The sequence below is a fragment of the Lotus japonicus genome, chromosome 2, assembly GCF_012489685.1.
Source record: "Lotus japonicus ecotype B-129 chromosome 2, LjGifu_v1.2".
Classification (NCBI taxonomy): Eukaryota; Viridiplantae; Streptophyta; class Magnoliopsida; order Fabales; family Fabaceae; genus Lotus; species Lotus japonicus.
In genome coordinates, this window is record NC_080042.1 from 22,968,446 (window position 1) to 22,977,729 (window position 9,284).

General features: G+C 37.6%; 1 pseudogene; it reads left to right on the forward strand.

The window, feature by feature from the left end:
• The first annotated feature begins 6,258 nt into the window (after positions 1 to 6,258).
• On the forward strand, positions 6,259 to 8,299 carry LOC130737804 (heavy metal-associated isoprenylated plant protein 22-like; annotated as a pseudogene).
• Positions 8,300 to 9,284: the final 985 nt, after the last annotated feature.

The following is a 9,284-nucleotide window of genomic DNA, read 5'->3' on the forward strand; positions in this document are numbered from 1 at the left end:
TGTTTTGACTTTATCATCTCAGTTATCAAATATCATTAGGTACTGTTTATCTTTCTTACATATTTTAGATTTTTTTTTTGTTACTAACATATTTTAGGTTAAAAACTAATAAGTTATATAAAGTTATATAGTTATAATTGTAAAAAAATTAATGCAAATAATATCAACGTTTAAAATTGAATTTGAGGAAAGAACCTTTGTCACTTGTATAGTAACATGAAATTTATATTTTATACATAATTAAAAAGATGATGTTCATGCATATAAAAACTATAAAAAAAATATTTTGGTCGATTATTTTCTTTGTTCAAACTCATTCATCTGCTATCAAAGGGCCGCGGGGCTATCCAGGCCCAAGCAGGATTGAGTATGAAGCTGAAACTTCTGCTATCCATCGTGCTCTTTTGTTCTGTGTCCAATTAAATCCCAGAATTATTGTCATAGAAAGTGATTAATGTTCAGTAGGGTGGGTAAATAACAATCGTGCAAGGGATAGAAACTAATCAACATTCTGATTTCAATTGACCTTCTCAGGGTGGAGATTCAGTGCCAAAAAGTGAAACATGTCTACAGGGGCAAAGGAAGGTTGTGATAGACAATTTGTACTTTGGGATGTAAATAATTTGCATCATCAATTTGTACTTTTATTTCAATTATCAATTAAGCCTTTGAAAAAACAATCATTTATATTTTATATATGAATCTGTTGTTGACATGAATCAACCTAACTTTAATAGAATTGGTTGGATTTAGATTATTTTGAAGAGTTTCCAAATAGAAGTACTCTCTCCATGTGACATGGGCTAATCATTGTCACAACTTTCCGATCGATAGAGAGAAACCCCATATAGAAAGGTGCCATCAATCAAAGTACCAATATGCTTGATCCTAGACAACAAGAGAAACATGAACTGTAGTTGGATCGTGACATGCATCATGCATGGATGAATGATGGAACCTAACAGAACGCAATATGAGCCATGAATTGTGTAACACCCCGATTTCGGTGGTGTCACTTTAGTAACCAAAAATAAACTTAATGCGGAAAAACGTGTATATTTTTTTTTTCGTCTATAATATAAACAAGACCGAAATAAATAAAACGCAAATGCGAAAGACAACGGAACTAATATACAATATATATTACAGCCCCCGCTGTAAGTAGCAACCTCGTCACGAGTAACCTCTAGTGACGGAAAGTAGTAGAAAGGTAACGCCCGTAGGCATTATGTACAGACCAAAGTAGAGGTGAAGTGTCCGCAACACAAACCTCAAAAATGAGAATAAGCTGGCACATCGGCCTAAAACAAGACCTCCTAAGTCCAACCAACTCTCTGTGATTCCCGTAAAGAAACCACACAAAAAGCTATAGGCGGGAAACTACCCTGTCCCCAAAGAAACAATGACAGTCAGAGCTAAGACTTTACTCCTACACTAATCCCATCTCGAGGAGCTCACACCAGCACTAAAAACCTACATGCTAGCATGATCGTCGTCTGAATCTGAATCCAGAACAACCAAGTCTATGTACACCTTCCGTCCTCCTCTCGCAACCGCGATGTGCTCCTGTTCCAGCATCACAACCCTAGCCCCCCCCCCCCCGAAGGGTGAACCATCGTGAATCAGTCCGCCATGGACATCTGACAAAGGGCGTAGTCCGCCAAAGCACACACAGAAGACGCGAGGGTCAACTCCAAAGAATTATGTAAATAATAGCACCGATAGATACAGATAATAGAATAGCCACTTAGGCTTATAGCTAGGGATAACATCCTAGGGTTGCATATTCCACAATGAATGTAATGACAGTAATAACAAATAGCATGCATCAAATAGGATTAACAATTATCAATCACACTCAGCAACTAAGTCAGTATGCATGTTGCATGAAATGCAGATGGCGGTTAACCCAGTTAACCAAATGCATTCCGGAAACGGATGGACATCAACGGATCAATCCTAGCACCAGCAACGGTGGGACCATTTCTGCCCGCGTGCCTCTTACACCACACAAAGGTAGGCAGATCAGCAGTAAACCCGAAGGTCTGCCATTTCGGTCTGCTACTAAGAGTCGCTTAATAGCGCTCTTACGCGGAAATCCGGGTCTTATGACCATTTTGGAATCCACCGAGGTCCGGTAATCACGCCGTGTATTAACCTCCTATGTGTGCATGAATGCAATGTGATTAGCCAAACAACGTCTCCGACCTCACTCGACACGTCGCCACGTGTTCTAGCTAACTTAATGTCTCTATAAAGAATACCCTAAGGTAAAAGTCGATTCTGCGACAAAATACAATAATCATAAAATGAGTGCAACCACTCACGATAACTCTTCGAGTCATCAATGCTCCCACGAAGTCTCACGCTTCAGTGGAGTCTTACACAATCGCGAAGTCTCACGCTTCAGTGAAGTTTTATGCTCTCACGAGGTCTCACGCCTCAGTGAATTTACACACTTGCACGAAGTCTTACGCTTCAGTGAAGTTTCATGCTGTTCACGAGGTCTCACGCCTCAGTGAAGATCCATGCTTTCCACAAGGTCTCACGCCTTAGTGAAGTATCACGCATTCACAAGGTCTCACGCCTCAGTGAAGCTTCATGCTGTTCACGAGGTCTCACGCCTCAGTGAAGATCCATGCTTTCCACAAGGTCTCACGCCTTAGTGAAGTATCACGCATTCACAAGGTCTCACGCCTCAGTGAAGCTTCTCGGCACATCCCTTGGATGGCTAAACAAACTGCTCAAAGAGCGAAGGAGTATCAACATACTCAGAACTTCTTAATATTCTCAACACTTGGATCCGACGACACTTCTCGTTTTCCACAACTAAGATTTGAATCCTACGCTTCCTTTCGAGTTTGTTATCATTATTTGAAGATTTAGAGGTTGTTTAATGTCTTATGAGTTTTCTTTACAAAATAATATCCTTTTAGTCTTATCGCAAATCTTATGAGTTTTTCAACATCCAAATATCCCAAATAACTTTCAGAGAATGTCTCGATCCACTAAAACAATAACAAGGCCCGAATCTCATTCGTCCTATCAAACTTTCTCCAAAATCTCAAAATAAAATCGGCATGACCTGCCCGCTATTCTCACTAATCAGAATCACAGATATCAGTGCAAGGACATAAGTAAGTCAGCACAATCAACAGACATTTCATATATCAACACATTCTAGAATAATCACGTAGCACTTAGCATATAAAGCATGCATCACACATCCTAGATTACCCACTTAGCACGTACCATGTAATTCAATCTAAAAAACATTCAGTAGATGAATCATCTACATTGTCAGCCGAAGCCTCAGAAAACATTTTTCCAGTCAACCACACACAAGTGCATAAACAGTAAATCAATGTCGAAAGCATCGACCCTAAGCATTAACTAAGGATTCAGTGAGAAGCCCTCACCTGAAGATTCTCCAGGGTTCCCGTCTAACGTTCCTTCACAATCAATGCCTTGCTCTTCAGGAAATTCCTCAAAAGCACCTTTAGAGCAAAACCACAGAAATCAATCACAATGAGTCAGAAACTCAGCACACAATACTCACTAAGGTTACACGAAGTAGTATATACTCCGAGGTACGATAATCTAGCGCGAAAGGACAAGTTTTTGAAACAAGAATTTTCTTCCTCCCCCCTTAGGGTGCTCGGCCACTATTGGTAATTAGGTGGGTCAATTTTTCTTCGATCAAACTTGGTTCCTAGGTTATTATTAGTCGTAACTAAGGGTATTCTGAACTCGGAAAAATTATCGGATCAAAAACTGTCGCAGGGGTATTTTGGTCAATATTTTAGCTCAGAATTTCAAAACTGAAATTTCGAAAAGCAAATTGGATGGGGACGTCACCAACGACGTTTATGACAACTAATCCTACTAGCACTAAGCTAAGGCGATAGTTTTCAGCCCAAAGGACGAAGCTTTGCCCCAAAATGGGTATTTAATGCAAAAATTGATTCCGGCGGAATTTCGGCGACATTACGGAAAAAATAATCCGACAGAAGTGCTCTTGGGCACGTAGGGAAAATGTTTAGACAGAGAAATCAAGCTATTTGGACAATTTTCCAAAAACCTCAAAACTTTGAGCTCAGAAAAGTCTAGAGAAAAGCTATGGAAAAGACGATCAGAGGTAAGGATTAGCGACTATACCTCGAAACCTTCAAGCAGCAACTGTTGGATCAACGATCAAGCAAGAAATGAAGAAAATATCTTCTCCTCCTCCTCTTAGCAAACTCGCGGCCTCTTGGAAGAAAATGGGTGAGTTTTTGTGTTTTTTTCTCATTTCTTGGCTATATATAGAGGTTGGAAAAACGCGGGAAAATGAAAGTTTCGCGAATCTGATTTTTCCGGCTTCATTCTCCGTGAATTCTAAGATAGGTTTTGGCGACATAAATCCAAAACTCAAAAGAGGTTTCCTAGTATTTTAAGTGACTAATGCAAAGTCGGTGTAAAAGTATTTTACCCGATAAGTTACTTTTTGCATCGAATGTCGGAATAGAAAACTTCCTTCTGAAGAAAGATTGAAATCATCAAGAGAAATAGGTGTACGCGTGTGGAATCTTCATTTGAAGCTCCGAATAGAAAAAGTCTTCATCGTCGGTTGATTCTAGGGTTTTGAACTATCAGGGTTTTAGTTTCGGCAAACTTCCGATGATTGGAATCGGACGTTCGTAGATTCTAGAGTTTCGCCTCGAAACGCTTGTCATGGAAAGGAATAAGAGAAATCCCTATATTCCTTTTGAAGATTTTCGGAATAAATTCCTACAGTGTTCCAAGGGTGGAACTTAGTCTTTTCCTAAGGTTCTTGTCCTAGGTTTAAGCGAATCGATCGTGCTATACCTTTTATCGATTTTGGTACAATCCTTAGACTTTTCCTGAACTTTCTCCTTCATAAATTTATTTCATTTGGTAAACTCTAGTTCAGGTTACCCTTCACGATACATCAACCCTAATCGTGAATAGGATTCTATTTACTTGGCATAAGTTTAAAAACTTGGGTCTTACAAATTGAGGCCTAGGAGAGTCTGAAATTGAATGATTGCTGTTATCTGTTTCTCTCACCCCATATATATGTGGATCAATCTAGCTTGACCTAGTAACCTTCCACTTGTCATGCATGAAACGCAGGTTGGCTCCAGATCAATAACCTAGCTAGAGATATGGCTTAAATCTTAACTTTACCAAAGTTACTAATTAATATACGTTCAACGAGATAAACATCACTTAAAATAATGAGCCTTTATAATTAAGTATGGTTTTATTTGGCTAATTTCCAGTTGTTTAGATATTGCAATTGACACTTTCAAAATGATACATCACAATCACTTTCCACAAAAATAATATCACCATAATTTTTTTTATTATAGCTATGCATGTTTTTCTATAATCAAAATGATACATCACATTTATGGATGTGACCGATTCTTCTGCAATCAAATTAATAATTGAGGTTTTCCTTCCATATGTAGAGAGTTGATACTTGATTTTGAGTTTTTATTTATGAATATGAATCATGCTAAAAACATAAATTATTTACCGAAAGACACAAAGTTGTTCTAACTTAAGAATATGTATTGGGTTCAAGTCTTTGTGAATTTAATTGTGTTAAATACTTAATATAGAAAAGTTTGTCATCTATAGTGATCCTACCTAATCGAAATTGTGCCAATACATGCTAGGTCATTTGTTATACATGCGTTTAATTCTTGCTGGTGATGCGAGAGTTGTGTTAGTGGGTGATCTGTAAATACCTCTGTAAGTGACCTATGATCTTAGAACATATTTTAGTCTGTTATGGTGATCAAAGCCGAACTCACCCAAAGTTTTTATTAACCAAATAAATAAAAAAACTCCATGAAGTAATTTATGCAACATTTTTTAAAATTGAGATGACAAAGATTTTATTAATGAGAAAAAAAAATTGAGTCTTGAACAATCACACTATTCAAGAATAACGGGTCATCACAGTAGTATTCTATAATCTCAAGTAATTTATGCAACTTGAACTTGTTTCTAATCATCATATTCTCAAATAATTAACTCATTAAATTCAATAGTTTTGTGTGTGTTGGTGTCAATGAGCTTGAAGCTAGTGCTCAAAACCAAGTTGTATCTTTCATGGTGATATTTGCGGGAAACACATGATTAGAGAGTAGAAAAAGGTCATTGTCCAAACACTAATTTATACATTAAATGATAGCACAATTTGGGCACCAATCATGGCAATGAAATCACTTCCCTTATATAAGCATATGTAATTTATGTCACCAAAATAGTGTTATTGATTCTCCCTCCTCTCTCTCTGTTTCAAGTACTCTGTTCTTTCTTTTCTCCTTCCCCTGTTTCAACCCCTTTTATCGTTAAGGAAGAAATGGGTGCTCTTGATTTTCTTTCAAATTACTTCTCAGTTTCCACCCCAAGAAAGAAACGCAAGCCAATGCAGGTTTTCATTGGCTTCTTTACCATTATTTTTGTGTGTATGTTAATGGTGGCTTTAATTTCAAGCAAAATCTGATTTTTCTTCTTCTTGTTTTGTGATATAGACAGTGGAAATCAAGGTGAAAATAGACTGTGATGGCTGTGAAAGAAGAGTTCGAAATTCTGTTTCCAACATGAAAGGTTCATATCTCTCACTTTTCCTGCTCTACTATTTTTCAAAGCAGAAAATTTCCTACTTTCATCTAATCATCTTCCAGTCTAAACAAGCATAAGTATTCTGTCGAAATACACTATTTCTGAAATTAATTCTATGAAAAAAACATTTTACTCAAACTTAAAACAAACATAATCTTATATGTACTTAGACTTAGTGTCTTTGGTTTCCTGTTGAAAGCAGTTCAAGAGACATATTGTATTTTCATGACAGTTTTTCCAAACTTAACATAGTTGTTGGAATCAATAGATAAACAAATACATGGTTATGCCCTTTTTTGAAAAGCTTATTTGTGTTTCTCTTATAGCATAATCTATATATATCCAAGAGTTTGTGGATGAGCTTAATTCAGTTTATGGCATACCTATTATCTGTTTTGAATTTACTTTCATTAGTTGTTTAGATTAATTTCTACATAACATATATTCATTTTATTTTAATAAATTTCTCAAATTAATTTAATTATCAATAGGCCCTTACCATAAGTGTTTAATTAAACTATTTAACGAAAGACACTCTTAACCATTTGAGAACAATTCAGGTGTGAAGGAAATGGAGGTGAACAGAAAGCAAAACAAGGTAAGTGTGACAGGCTATGTGGATAGAAACAAGGTCCTAAAGAAAGTGCAGAGCACAGAAAAAAGAGCAGAGTTTTAGCCCTATATTCAATATAACTTGGTGGCATATCCATATGTAGCACAAGCATATGACAAAAAGGCACCATCTGGGTATGTGAAAAACACATACCTAACACTCCCCAATCCAAACGCACCTGATGAGAAGCTCACCACCCTCTTCAGTGATGACAACCCCAATGCATGTTCAATCATGTAGAGCAATTTTAGTCATACACAAGATCAAGGGCTAGCTAGTAGAACTTAGAAGAGCAGGGAAAGGTTGTTTTGTGACTACTTAGGCGATCGTTGTGATAGTTACTGTAAGACCCGGATTTGCAGAACTGGAATAAATGTTTATTTTCTGACTCACGCGTAGGATCGGTGTAAGCGTGACAGGAGTTTGCTGTTTGGGAAAGTTTAATGAAGAAGAAAGTTCAGGAATTGCTTGAGGATAGTACCATAGTTGTTTTAGGAGTTAGTGCGAGTCGTCTGCACACCCGCCTTATGGCGAGAGTGTCCAGAATAGGCTAATTCCGCTCTTAAAGCAACGTTTAAGTGAAATTTCAAATCCTTGGAAAAATAAGAAGTTCTCTTTATTTTTCCTTCGACCAGTGTTTCATTTCGGAATTCTGGACTGTACACACGATAGGTTTCACTTCTCGGAAGTCCGACGACGCTAAATTCTTTTCTTTAAAAACCCTAAATTCCAACGCTGAATGAAGACTTTTTCTATTCGGAGCTTCTAACGAAGTTTCCATCCGCGTAGCCAGATTTCTTTCGACGTTTCCAATATTTCTTCAGAACGAAGTTTTGACATCCGACTTTCACAGCAAAAAGTAGTTTTTCGGGGCAATTTAACTTACACCGCTTTTGGATCGTTTTTCTCAAATCCAAGAGACTTGTTTTGAGTTCTGGAATTCTGTCGCCAGAATCTCGCTTAGAATTCACCGATGAACGTGCTGCAAAAATCGGAATCGCGAAATATTCATTTTCCCGCGATTTCACTCTCCTATAAATAGTAAAAAAATCACAAAAACTCACCACATTCCCACCTTGAGGCCGCGAGTTTGGAGGAGAAAGGAGAGGAGAAGAACTTTGTCGTTTCTTGACCGATCTTCGAGCTGTTTGTCTCTATTTCACGGCACAGAGGTAATCTACTTGATTCTTACCTCTAATCATCTTTTATATAGCGTTTCTTTATCTCTTTCTGAGCTCAAAGTTTCGAGCTTTTCGTAAAATTGTTCGATTTTCCCGATTTTTCTTTTGAACTACCTTCTATACTTACCCAACAACCTAGAACACTCGCCGTTGTGCGCCGATTTCGATCGAGTCGCCGAGGATCTGAAAAACTGTATAAAAACCCATTTGCGCACATATTGAAACTTTATCATCGAAAAGCCACAATCCGACTTAGTGCCTTTAGGATTAGTTGCTACAAATGTCGTTGTGGACATCCCCATCAAATTTGTTTTCCGAAGTTTTAACTTTGAGTTTTTGAGCTTTAATTTTGGACCAAAATGCCCATAACTAGTCGTAATTCGACCCGGTCGTTCTAAAATTTTTCCGACTGTTTCTTTACCCTAGTTTTACCCTAAAACTACCTAGGAATTAAATTAGATCGAAGAAAAAGCGCCGGAACCCTTTTCCCTTTATGGCCGAGAGCATGTTTGAGGGGGGGGAGGATTTCGTTTTCGCGATAACTCGTCCTCTCGTGCTCGATTGTTGTACTCTGAAGCTTCAAACGCTTTGTCTATCGTTAATTAACTTCGTTATGTTTGAATTGATTGTGTTTGATTTGATTTTCGCTTTGTTTTCTCCAAGGTTCATTTGAAGGAACTTTGGGTACTACAGAGCTATATTGTGAGGAAAACCTATACCGCGAGGTTGGAGCAACTCGAGGTTAGGGCAACTTACCTATTAGCTAAGATTGCATGATAGGCGTCGATAAATTCGACTTGCATATTACTTTGATATTGGATATGATGATGAATTATTGCTATGTTGTT